Genomic DNA, 13341 nt, shown 5'->3' with positions numbered 1-13341 from the left:
ATGATGAGATAGACATGGGTATGTACAGTGCCTAGCACACAAATAACTATGTTGTGTTCCTTTTTTTCTTTCTCTGCCTGAAAAAGTTAAATATCAGGTATGTAAGTGGCTGACTCAGTCCTGACTCAGACAGGAAGTGACTACAGTGTGACCCTCACTGATAAGAAATTCCTCTTTTCATCTCTTTCTTGCTCTAAGAAGCTATTTTCTGCTAGGAAAGGGTTTTATAGTTGGAATTTCTTATCAGTAAGGGTCACACTGTAGTCATTTCTTCTCTGAGTCAGGACTGAGTCAACCACTTACATACCTGATATTTAACACAGCATGGTTGTTTGTGCGCTAAGCACTGTACATACCCATGTCTATCTCATCATGTCACATGTCACCTCGGGTATCCTTTAAAGCGCTAGTGCCATAATACCCTATGGGCCCGTTCTCACTTGGGCGATTTGCGTTAATCGCCAAAACGCAAATTTGTATCCTGCACCATTTTTCAGGCGATTTCCCGGCGATCACGTTTAGTGCTATAGAAGCGCTAAACGCGATCGCGAAAAAATCGCCAAAGCAATTTTGCGTTAATCACCAAAAATCGCCAGAGCGCTAGCTTTTTGCGTATTGCAAGTGTGAATGGGCCCTGAGGGAAGTGATGCTCACATTTTGGTAAAGAGCGTAAAACTGGTTCACAAGTATTAAAAGAGGCCATCTATATAAAACTGGAACAACCATGACTAAACAGGAGAGGTTTAATATAATTGTGCCTTCTTAAAACAGAAGGTATTTACAATAATTCAGCTTTAATGGATACCTGTAGCCACCCCCCAAAATATGAACGTACCTAAGAAGTGAGAGGCTCTGGATCTTTTAGAGCATTCACGGTTCTTTTGGTGTCACCTCGTTCCACCGCCAGATACCCGTTGCAGCGATCAGACTTTAAAGAGAATCTGTATCATTAAAATCGCTCAAAAGTAAACATACCAGTGCGTTAGGGGACATCTCCTATTACCCTCTGTCACAATTTCGCCGCTCCTCGCGGCATTAAAAGTGGTTAAAAACAGTTTTAAAAAGTTTGTTTGTAAACAAACAAAATGGCCACCAAAACAGGAAGTAGGTTGATGTACAGTATGTCCACACATAGAAAATACATCCATACACAAGCAGGCTGTATACACCCTTCCTTTTGAATCTCAAGAGATCATTTGTGTGTTTCTTTCCCCCATGCACTGAAGTTTCAGGCTGCTCTTTTCTTCCTGCAAACAGCTTTGCCCTTGTTTGTAATTCCTCAGTATGTGAAAGCCCAGCCAGCTCAGAGGATGATTTATCCAGCTTGTAAAAGATAAGAGAGAAGAGAGAAGCTGCTCTAATCTAAATAACACACAGGCAGTGTGCAGAGAGGGGCCTGGAAGGGTGAGTTCATAGCAGAACCACAACACTGAAGAACTTGGCAGCCTTCCAGACACAGGCTGACAAGTCTGACAAGAGAGAGATAAGTTGATTTATTACAGAGATGGTGATAGTAAAACGTGCTGCAGTAAGCCAGAACACATTAGAATAGCTTTTGGAACTTGTAGGATAAAAAAAACAGGATGCAATTTTTGTTACGGAGTCTCTTTAATGTCAAGGAAGCCTTCGAGTCATCTGAAGGCTGCGGAAGTACTTCCAAAGATGAGCGGCCCAGCACTGCGCACGCATGAGCATGGACCCGCGTACACCAATTACGGAGTTACTTATCTTCAGAAATACTTGGAGACCCGAATACTTCCCAAGCCTTTCAAGGAGTCTTGAAGATGAAGCCGGTGGGAGACTTAACCATGGGCCTGCTGGTGGAAAGAGGAGACCAAGAGAGAACCGGGAAGGTCTTCTCTTGGTCTCCTCATTCTATAGTAGCTCTATAGTATGCAGAGCCTTCCTTTTTCTTAGGTGAGTATGTAACTTTTCTGTTTTTATGTGACTCCAGTTATCCTTAAAGTGAGCAAGTGTGGCTTCCCACGATGCATCACTCAGGAATAGGCAAATCATCCCTATATGCCCCTGAAAGCCAGGCACACATCCAGAACCACTGGTGGGTAGTGAGCCTATAACATATATATTTTACAGAGCCATACCAATCTTTATTTGTGAGCATCATGAAGCGCAGATCTATTTTATCTTCTAAGTTTTAATAATTTTATTTTAAGTCCCTCCCTCTTGGCGTTTAGGAAGACCAATAAGTTGGATTGGTGCCAGAACAGGCATAAAGAGAGACTTTCTGACTTCTGATGGAAACACATACATACTTGGAGGAGGGAGTTACAACCAGGAATCAAGAAACAGCAGTGACTAGACAGTGAACAAAAATGGCAAAACACTGTTGAACTTGTTTCAGAGTCTCGTGCTACTGTATGTGTTGTTCGGCCGTGCTTGAGCAGGGAGAAGTCGAATGACAGCTCACCCTGCTGCCCGCTCAATACCCCAGCGGCATTAAATACTATTCCCCCTCCAAGTAGCTACAACTTGGAGAAATATGTAATTTGGGGTCTGGTGATCACTGGAGTCCCAAATAAGTGTTGCGCGGGGCACTAGTGCTATGGCTGTGCCCAGCATCAGCTCTCAGCGCTGAGTACCGGCTCCGATATTACCTGTGACTCTCTTGAGTGAGTTGCCATGAACTCCCACGTGGGCAGCATTTGTGGTGGACTATGCCCAGGGACAGACAGACCCCGAGTCTGTACCATCCGAGTGCCCACAGCTTGGAGATGGAGTCAGGGAGGCAGAGACATACATGGAAGCCCCGGGAGAAGACACTGCCTGCCACCAACTGAGAGGAACACATAAATACATATTTATATGGTGCTGCCCATGGCCTGTATACCCCTTGTACTGCACCCTATACCCTTCCCACCCCTATAATCCCACAGCCACCGTCTCCCATACATTACTCTATTTTGCTTTAACAACACTGTATGTATTTGGTCCTGCCAATAAAGCATTTTTTTAAACTGAATTAAATTGCACACATATAACATAAAGGAGGAGATCTCCGCAGTGCTGAACTCTATTTATATAATAGGAAGGATGAGGTAATCTCCCTAATTTTGAACTATATAGGTGTGAGAGGGAGGAGTAGTTCTCTATGATACTGATCTGTATAGATGTTTATATATGTAGCATAATCAGATAGAAGTTCTCCATGGTGCTGAGATATCTATTTATGTAACATGAAGTAGGAGGTGCTCTCTCCGCCGGTGCTAATAAATATAGCTGTGGCATGAAGGAGTAGCTCTCCAAGATACTGAGCTATATCAATAAATAAAGAATGAACAGGGTTCTCCATAGTGTTGATCTATATAGGTGCTAATCTATAAATGTAACATGGAGGGGTTAGATCTCTCTGGTGGTGATCTACCTAGGTGTGACATTATTATTATATAGTACATATTTATATAGTGCTGACATCCTCTGCAGCACTTTACACAGTATATAGTCCTGTCACTGACTGTCTCTTAGAGGGGCTCACAATCTAATCCCTACCATAGTCTTACATATACACTGTAGTCTAGGGCCAATTTTTAGGGGGAAGCCAATTAACTTATTTGTATGTTTTTGGGATGTAGGAGAAATCCTGAATGCCTGGAGGAAAGCCACACTGACACAGGAAGAACATATAAACTCTGTTCAGAACATACAAACTCGGGACAGCAACGCACAGAGGCCCCAAGTGTCAGTTCACTTTTCTCCTGAGTTTTCTCCCAGGTGATATTTTCACAACTTGTCAATAAAATGCCCTTTAAGTCACCAGCAAGCAAGAAAATAATTTTGACAGTACTTTTTCACCTACTAATTGGTATTTTACTTTTTCTCCTCCTAGGAGAAAAAGTGAATTAAATAAGCGCCCAACACCATAGGCCCGATCCAATTCCAGATCCTAAATTTTCTCCTAGAAGGCAATTCTTCATCTTCTGTTTAATGTTTCAGTATGAAAATGAAATGTAAACGCAATTTTTTTTAGAATTTGATTTTGTTGTGATTTTCCTGTGATTGCAATTTGCGATTTTCACTGGATGCTAGGCCACAGCTTTTTCAGTCTGCCCCCATTAGGCCTGAGATTTTAGGCCATCTCCACCAGGACTGCATGGAACTCTTTTTTCCCCTCGGCTGTCAACCCCTTGAACTCCCTCCACACCACTCCTTCCCCCAGCTCTTTGCAGACTGGTTGCTGTTTATGTATAAACTGTCTGCAAGGCTGTAACTGCACTGCCTATTAAGTCACTGCCTCTTTAATTGTCCCTGCTTACACTGTGGTTATTGTATACTGTACAGTATGTGCCCTATTTTCTACTTGAAGTATGTATCTGCCAAATCCAAATCCGGGCAGGACTCAGCCATGCTTGGGGAAATAAATTATTCTGATGCTGAATACGAAGAGACACCAAGAAAAACTGCAGCAAGCAGGACTTTTTCGATCAGGCAAAATCTGTTTGCAATTGAATAACATTGGTATAGAAGGGTTTCTGCGATTTTCATTATTTTGCTGATGTCCTTGGATTTTGCGATTGGCATGTGATTGGAGCAGGAAACTTGCGTGTAGCATAAAACAGCAAAAACAGTATAAAAGGCTGGGCGTCATCTGTATTTGCAAATCACAATCGCTCAGTATTTTGCTCAGCGATTTCTGGCATTTTTTGAAAGCCATTTTTTTAGGCCTTTTTACACTTGCATCGAAATCCTGTGTTGCTTAACCATGTTTTACCGCAGGGTAATGCAACAGCAATTCAAGTCAATGGGGTCTAGCACACTTACCGGGTCGCGTTGCGCTAGAAGTGCCCGATCCACCGCCGAGCCGCCGCAAAGTCAACAGTGAGCTACTGGCCGACTTCCGCTGCGAGTTGTAATGTAAGTCAATGGGCGACGCAGCAATTTTAAAAATATTGGGGGCAGCAGTAGGGCGCACATGTGCGGATCGACTAAATACAAGGGGAGACCCACGAATCTCAGTGATGTACATACTGTCCAGCAGGAAGTACATCACTGGGCGAGGGGGGGGGGGGAGTGGTGCTAAGCATATGCACTTTTGGAATCACCAGCAATTCCAAAGCGTGGCTGAAAGCGATCTAACGGGCCATAGCCCCAGGGCTGTGGAGTCGGAGTCAAGAGCAATTTTTGAGCAACTGAAATCGGATTTGGTGGTTTCATGAACTGAGGAGTTGGAGTAGGATGATTTTTGTACCGATTCCATAACCCTGCTGGGGCTGTAGAGTCGGAGCAATTTTTTGGGTACCTGGAGTCGGTGGTCTTATAAACTGAGGAGTCGGATGATTTTTGTATCGCCTCCACAGTCTTGCAGAAAGCCCTAATCCAGTTTTCGTTGCCCACAGCTGTGAACTACCACGGTGAATGTACCCTTCCCCTGTCTTCCAATAGCAAAGCATGATCATGGTCTATAGCCATTTAAACTTTGCTTTCCTAAAATGCTTTGTTTTGTAGTCTTCTCAGCGCTGTACTAAATGCCATCTCCAGCTTTACCATATAATGTTGGCTGCCAGTCATATTTTCCTGAACTATATGATTAGCACAGAAGCTGGTCTACTGGAAATCATAAAATCTCGCACAGCTTTGCCTCTAGTTGGCTCAACAACAGCTTGCATTAGATAATAGATACAACTGCAGCTTTGGCTGGAATGACTGGTGTCAATATCCCAATTAATGTCTGGATCTAACAACCCCATCTCTGTGTTTTAATTTCTAGCAGCATATGAAGATTATCTGTGTTATTTATGAGAAATGGGTCACAGCAATCCCCAATAAGCACTTCACAGCTTTTCAGTTACTGTCACGCTGTGTCTATTGCGGCACTTCACATCACAACAGACTATATAATAGCGACGCGATGCAACGATATTCCTATAGGGCTATCGCACGGATTGTGATGCATTCCATCTGGGTAACACGCGGCATGCAGTGTGCTTATAGGGCAACTTGCATGTTTACAATGACAGTAAAGCTCTGTACACACATGCGAGAATTGTTGCTAATTGGGGATCGGGAAACCATCCCTCGGACGACGATTCAAGGAATGATGCTGTATAGACACACCCTTAGCCTTGAGGCTAGCTATGTGTTCTGTTGTTATGGAGGGGGATGGAGGGACAATGATCGGCGAACAACAGAGTGACTTCAATTGGTCGGCGGGGGGTGGAAATAACACTGTGATCAGTAATGCTCGGGCATCAGGGGTCATTAAGGATCCCACAGGACAATCAATATCGACTGTCTACCTCTGTACATACAAAGATTGGCGGCTGAAATCAGAATCAGAATCAATGTATTTTGCCAAGTAAGTTTGCACTTACAAGGAATTTGTCTTGGTAGTTGCTTAACAAATGCAAACACAAACAAAAAAAAATACAAGGACAAACAGTATGTATATTACAAGTCAAGGACAGTATGTAAGTAGAGTGGCAGTAAGCAAGGTGAGAATTGTTCATTTTCAGTTCTGTGCTGATTACTTTCAAGTCCTAGCAGCTCTAGCGTGGTTCATCATTAAATATGGTTACCGCCTGAGGAAAAAAGCTGTTCCTGTGTCTAGAGGTTTTAGTTGCGATTGTCCGGAATCTTACTCCTGAAGGCATGCGCTGGAAGATGGAGTGAGCTGGGTGAGAGGGGTCAGAGGCAATTTCGATTGCTCTCTTTCTGCACCTGCTAGGGTAAAGATCCCTGCAGGGAAGGTAAGCTACAGCCAATTATGCTTTCTGCTGTTCGGATGATGCGCTGTAGCTTCCCCTTTTATAATGCTGAGCAGGAGCCGAACCATACAGTCATAGATGATGTTATAGTGGATTCGATGATTGCAGTGTAGAACTGCACCATTCGTTTTTTAGGTAGGCCAAACTTTCTCAGCTGGCGTAGATGGTACATCCTCTGCTGCGCTTTCTTGATGATAGTGGCCGTATTGTTATCCCATTTTAGGTTGTTTGAGATTGTGGACCCAAGAAACTTGAATGACTCTACCGGGGTTATTGCGGATCCATTTATGGTTAAGGGGAGGTGCTGGGGGGGGAGATCTCCTAAAGTCTATTGTCATCTCCATGGTTTTGAGAGCATTTAGTTCCAAGTTGTTGCTGCTGCACCAGGAGGAAAGCTGTCCCACCACATGCCTGTATGCAGACTCGTCCCCGTTTTGTATGAGACCAACTACTGTTGTGTCATCTGCAAACTTCAGAACCTTAACAGATGAATCTGTGGAGATGCAGTCATTGGTGTAAAGTGAGTACAGCAGTGGGGAAAGCACACAGCCCTGGGGTGCACCAGTACTGACTGACAGAGAGCTTGATGTGTGCTTCCCAAGTCTAACACGCTGTCTCCGGTCGGTTAAGAAATTGGTCATCCATTTGCAGATGGATTCAGGTATGTTAGGTAGTCAGGTAGTTAGCGAGTCAGGTAGTTATCGGACGTTTCAACCACAATTATTGCATGTGTGTACATAGCTTCAGGCATACTTTAGTTGTACTGTATGTCTCATGTATGGTTGCACCGCAGCAATAACACACCATGTGACTTTTCCACGGCTTTCATCAAGGTAGGTTTCTCTTACAGCCACTACAACATAAGCCTTGTGTATGTAAAGGAATCCCAGCTTTATTTATTTTACACATTGCCACACTTGCATAGATTTTCTCCTGATGTGGCAGATAGATCAATCCCTCTCTGATCTGAAGCTGCTGAGAAATCGAATCCCCCCCAATACACTGCACACAGATTTTCAATAGGATTCATGGTAAATCTATTAAGCAGCAGCATTGCACTGCACTGTGGAGTCGTAGTCAGAGTAATTTTTGGGTATGGAGTCGGTGGTATCATAAACTGAGGAGCTGGAAGAATTCAGTACCAACACCAATGCCCTGGTAAGTATTAAGGTGGCCACACGCCATATAATTAAAAGATCCAATTTTTCACCATTTCAATCATTTTGATTGGTTGTCCCAAAAAAAAATAGAGAGCTCTTCTTTGTTTTCGATCGATAAACCCAATCAAATTTCCTGGGTTTTTTTTTCGATTTTTAGATGTTGGACATGTTGAAAATTTCAGACCAACTTTATTAAGAATTGTATGATGTGTGTGTGATGGATTGTCACTTACTTGATGTACAGTTCCAATCAATTTTTTTAACATAGGAAAAATTGAACATAGATGTGTGGTACATTGGTCGGATTTTTGAATTGTTACAATCAGTCAGAAAAATTGATTGCTATTCTTGAATTGAGCAGATATTTAAAACATTGTATGGTGTGTGGCCACATTTAGAATAAGGAGTCAGAGTCGAGAAGTCAGAGCAATTTTTGGGTACTTGGAGTTGGGGTCCGTGGTTTCATAAGCTGAGGAGTCAGAGTCAGATGATTTTTGTACTGACTACACAGACCTGCACGTTATGGTTCGCTTAACTGAAATTTTCCATCTAGTCCAATCGTGTTTGTGATTATTTCTTTTATTTTGATTTAGTAAATTTTTGCTGCAATTTGATCAAAATTACAATCAAAACGGCTTGTAGTGCTATATATTTCAGAGTGATTGAATCTGTGGAAGAAAATTGATGCGTGTATGGCTTTAGATAAAATATCCTCTGCAATTCTACCACCAGGTCTTGCAGTACATTTTTTTCAAGAAAACATGAGCACTTAGTTTGACTCCACCCACTATGATTAAATCTGCTGATTATCTATTTCCCCAACATATCCAACTGTGTCACTTTCGACTGATTTGGATTGTTGATTGGTGAAAAGTCTAATAGGGGGGATGCTGTAAAATGTTTGTGTGTGGGAGCCTCCGAGCCGGGCAGGAGTGGGGGATGATTGGTGGCCACATGCCGTGGCTCTGCACTGAGCAGTACAATGCTTGCAGCTCAGTCAATGCTTGCCAGATTCCTGCTGAAATCTATCAAAATACAGTTTGCCGAATGCTGTAGGAATCAATCACTCTCTGATCAAATTACAAATAGATAGAGACCGTTCAGCTTGGTACAATGAATCTTAATCAACCCATGTATGGCCCACCCTCCTTGTTGTATTTCCTGAACAGACAGACCAGAGAGTAAAGCCTCGTAGACATGCTAGATAGTGTGTGTGCAGCGGCATCTGATCCTGCTCGGCACGTTGGCAAGCAGTGCGCTCTGGCTGATAGACTTGGCCAACTGCTGGCAGAGGGCATTGTTCTTCTACTCAATGTACTCGCTGTGTCCCACTTCATCATGCACCAGGCCATTGGACCCCTTCTACCTGCATAGCAACAGAATACATCGCTAGCATAGAAGCTAGCGACGCGTCCATACAGACTTGACCGACGACTGTGGCAAAGGGGTCGAGTCCCTATACCTCATGGGCCTAAAAGCCACTGTGAGTTAATCCAGGGCTGTGGAGTTGGTACAAAAATCTTCCGACTCCAACTCCGACTCCTCAGTTTATGAAACCACATCTCCGACTCAACTCCGACTCCGGGTACCCAAAATGGCTCCGACTTCTCGACTCCGACTCCTTAGTCTAATACTTAAAGCGGACCCAAACCAAACATTTTTTTTAATTAAAAATATTTAGTTGCACCACTCTGACACATACAAAGATAAATAAACACTCCTTCAAACCTATGATCATTTCAGTGCATGCTTTTCACCCTTCTCTTTTCATAGCTAGGATTATACTGGGGGCAGCCATTAGCAATTCCTCCATTGCCGGACACCATCTACTTCACCAGTTTGCCGGAAAAATCCCGGCAATTTGAAAGGAAGGGAGGGGTTCCTCCAATAAATGTAAAATATTTTATATTTGTCATCATGCAGCTGAAAAAAGGCTGCTATTTATTATTATAATTTAGAAAATAGATTTTATTTCTGAAATCTTGTATTTTTTAATTTGGGTCCACTTTAACAGGGCTGTGGATTTTGTACAAAATACAGACGACTCAGACTCCCGACTCTGACTCCTCAGTTTATGAATTCAACGACTTCGACTCCAACTCCGAGTACCCAAAATTGCCCGACTCCGACTCCTTGACTCCGACTCCACAGCCCTGATTTAATCACGCCCCAACAAACAAACCTCTGTATGGTGCATAAGGTCACTTCAGCATAACATGAAAGTGCAAATGGTGTACACAGCACACCAGGCAGACCTGTGTACAGTGTCAACAACTTAACGGGTAGACCTGTGTACATTGCAGATATTGTCCACAGTACAAAGGTAATGATATGAGTATTGCATATGGTGACTGCAGCACAATATCTTTAACCCAATAGTAGCTTCAACTGAGTTATCTCGTTTGAAATAAGGGCACTGCTTTTGACCTCAGTCGGCAGAACTCCTTGTGCTGTAAATTCTCTGAATGCTTTGATCTCTCTCCCTAGCAGAAAATATAGAAACTGAAATCAGAAGTGCTATGTTATTTTCTCACACTGCCCCCTAGTGACAAGTGACCATAAATACACATTGCAGCCATACTAATAAAAAGCAAGAAAATGTAACGAATAAAGAAATAAAAAAAATGTGTAAAAATAAATTGGCTTGGAACACTTGCAAACCTCTAAATACACTGGCTGCTAAAGGGTAAAGGTAAAGGTGCATATGGAGAAAGTAGCACAACAGGCTATGCACAATGTATATTGACATCACAGAACAACAGGCAGACCAGTCCAGAGCCTATGGAGACAGCAGTACACAACATGCAAAAAAAAAAAATCTACATTAAAATGCACAGTTAGGGTTGCCAGGTGTCCGGTTTTAGACCGGACAGTCCGGTTTTTGGCCGCTGTGTCCTGTCCAAAAAGGCATGTTAAACTGGACAATTAAGATGTCCGGTTTTATACCTTTTGCCACTTGCCGCCACCCGTCCGCCAGCGCTGCGCGACCGCTGATTCGCTGCCTGGCTGTCAGTCAAAGGCACAGCCAGCCAGCTTACGCGGCGTAAGTTACGCCAGCTTAAGTACCGCCCCCGAGCCCGCGCTTCCCGACGTTGCTACGGCAACGCCAACGCTGCGTTGCCAACGCACGCATGACGTGCGTCACTCACGTCATTTGAAATGCGATTCTGCATCTGCGAAGGAAGCAAGGTAAGGTCAGGAGTCTGGAGATATGGTGAGTGAGTGACCCATAATTCTCTGGTTGTATTTCCGCTCTTTGTGTGCATTGGCTCCGCTCTATCTCCCCTCCGTATAGTCCAGGCGTGACTTTCAATCTCATTCAATCTCGCCTGAGCCCGCTGCTTACTATACTTTACACTTGAATTCATACTATTGTACAACGCAATTTATACTGTTATACTGTTATATTTGTTATATTTGCTCAAAATGTGTACATACATGTATGCGCAGATTTATATTTTAACTGTATGCCTATGTATGTCCACTTTATTGTTCTCAATAAAAAATTTTGGTGGGGAAAAAAAAATAAATTTTAAAACTTCCCGCAAGAAATCGACCACTTCACTGTGCAAAAACGCCATAAATGCATTGCATTATTTGCATAGTTTTCCAGTTTTGTAATAGTTTTCTGCTCTGTCTCTTATTATGTGCATTTACTGGTGAAAAGCGGTCTCTTATTATGTGCATTTACTGGTGAAAAGTGGTTTCTTAAGTGCATGTACTGGTGAGGACAGTTAGTGACATGGCTATGTACTCTGTAATGTGCTGCAGAAGATGTCAGTGCGATATAAATACTGTAAAAAACATTTTTTAAAAAGCCCATTGCTTAGCCCCACTCTACATAAAAGTGCGCTTCTGACTCCGCCCCTAACTCCACCCCCTGTCCGGTTTTCTCCATCAGCCGACCTGGCAAACCTATGCACAGTGCTTATTGAGACTGCATATTTCATAACGTATATAAAGATCACATTACTGTAAGCAACAGCACATGAGACCTAATTATACACTGAGCATATGGGAGAGTAAAATATGTAAAGTGCATATGGAGCCAGATTTTTGTACAATACATACAGAAACGATATAATGCACAGTAGATAGGGAGAGCATTAAGTACAATGCATATGTAAACCATATTATGTATAATGTGAGACAAACAGAAACAGTTGAGAGCCCCTGATTGTGCAGTATATCGAGAAAGACAATTTTCAGTTTTAAGATCTAGTGAAACAATACTCACAAAAAGAGGGTTATCTCCAAGTTAACCACTGTATAGGTAGGTGGGGCGATTAGATGCAACCCACTCAGGTTAAACTTTCGCTCTCCGCAGATGTTGAAAAAAAAAAAAAAGGGGGTAACACCTCCCCACCCCACCAAGGGTGGAATAATGGTAATTGAGCGGCTAGAATAGAGGCACCAAAATAGAGTAAAATACACTACAAACAGATTACAAAGAGAAGTATTATAAGTAGACTTACCTCCCCCAAAAAGCCTCAGAAAGTCAAGAATCAGCACAAATAAAACTTTAATCATATGCTCCAAACAGAGCAAAGCGTTTTGCAGGTATTCACCCGCTTCTTCAGGCAATAAAACAAGCAGCTTTTCCAAGCTCTTAGCCAAAAACAGTGCTGCCGTCTATTATGGTGCATCTGTTCCAGCCGTTCACTTCAGACTATGTATAATGCACAAATAAAGACCCCATTATGTGCAGAGCATATACAGGCCACATTATGTGCAGAGCATATACAGGCCACACTACATGCAGAGCATATACAGGCCACATTATGTGCAGAGCATATACAGGCCACATTATGTGCAGAGCATATACAGGCCACATTATGTGCAGAGCATATACAGGCCACATTATGTGCAGAACATATACAGGCCACACTACATGCAGAGCATATACAGGCCACATTATGTGCAGAGCATATACAGGCCACATTATGTGCAGAGCATATACAGGCCACATTATGTGCAGAGCATATACAGGCCACATTATGTGCAGAGCATATACAGGCCACATTATGTGCAGAGCATATACAGGCCACATTATGTGCAGAGCATATACAGGCCACATTATGTGCAGAGCATATACAGGCCACATTATGTGCAGAGCATATACAGGCCACACTACGTGCAGAGCATATACAGGCCACATTATGTGCAGAGCATATACAGGCCACATTATGTGCAGAGCATATACAGGCCACGTTATGTGCAGAGCATATACAGGCCACGTTATGTGCAGAGCATATAGAGGCCACATTACATGCAGAGCATATACAGGCCACACTATGTGCAGAGCTTATACAGGCCACATTATGTGCAGAGCATATACAGGCCACATTATGTGCAGAGCATATACGGGCCACACTACATGCAGAGCATATACAGGCCACATTATGTGCAGAGCATATACAGGCCACATTATGTGCAGAACATATACAGGCCACACTACATGC

General features: G+C 42.9%; 1 protein-coding gene across 15 annotated transcripts in view; it reads right to left on the bottom strand.

The window, feature by feature from the left end:
* ATP2B2 (ATPase plasma membrane Ca2+ transporting 2) overlaps nucleotides 1-13341 on the bottom strand; it is a 386993-nt gene that overhangs the window by 248804 nt on the left and 124848 nt on the right. The gene's annotated exons all lie outside the window — the stretch shown is intronic.

The sequence above is a fragment of the Hyperolius riggenbachi genome, chromosome 9 (genome assembly GCF_040937935.1).
Source record: "Hyperolius riggenbachi isolate aHypRig1 chromosome 9, aHypRig1.pri, whole genome shotgun sequence".
In the NCBI taxonomy this organism is placed as follows: Eukaryota; Metazoa; Chordata; class Amphibia; order Anura; family Hyperoliidae; genus Hyperolius; species Hyperolius riggenbachi.
Note: the sequence above shows the minus strand (reverse complement) of the source record. Positions and strands in the feature narration are given on the sequence as shown.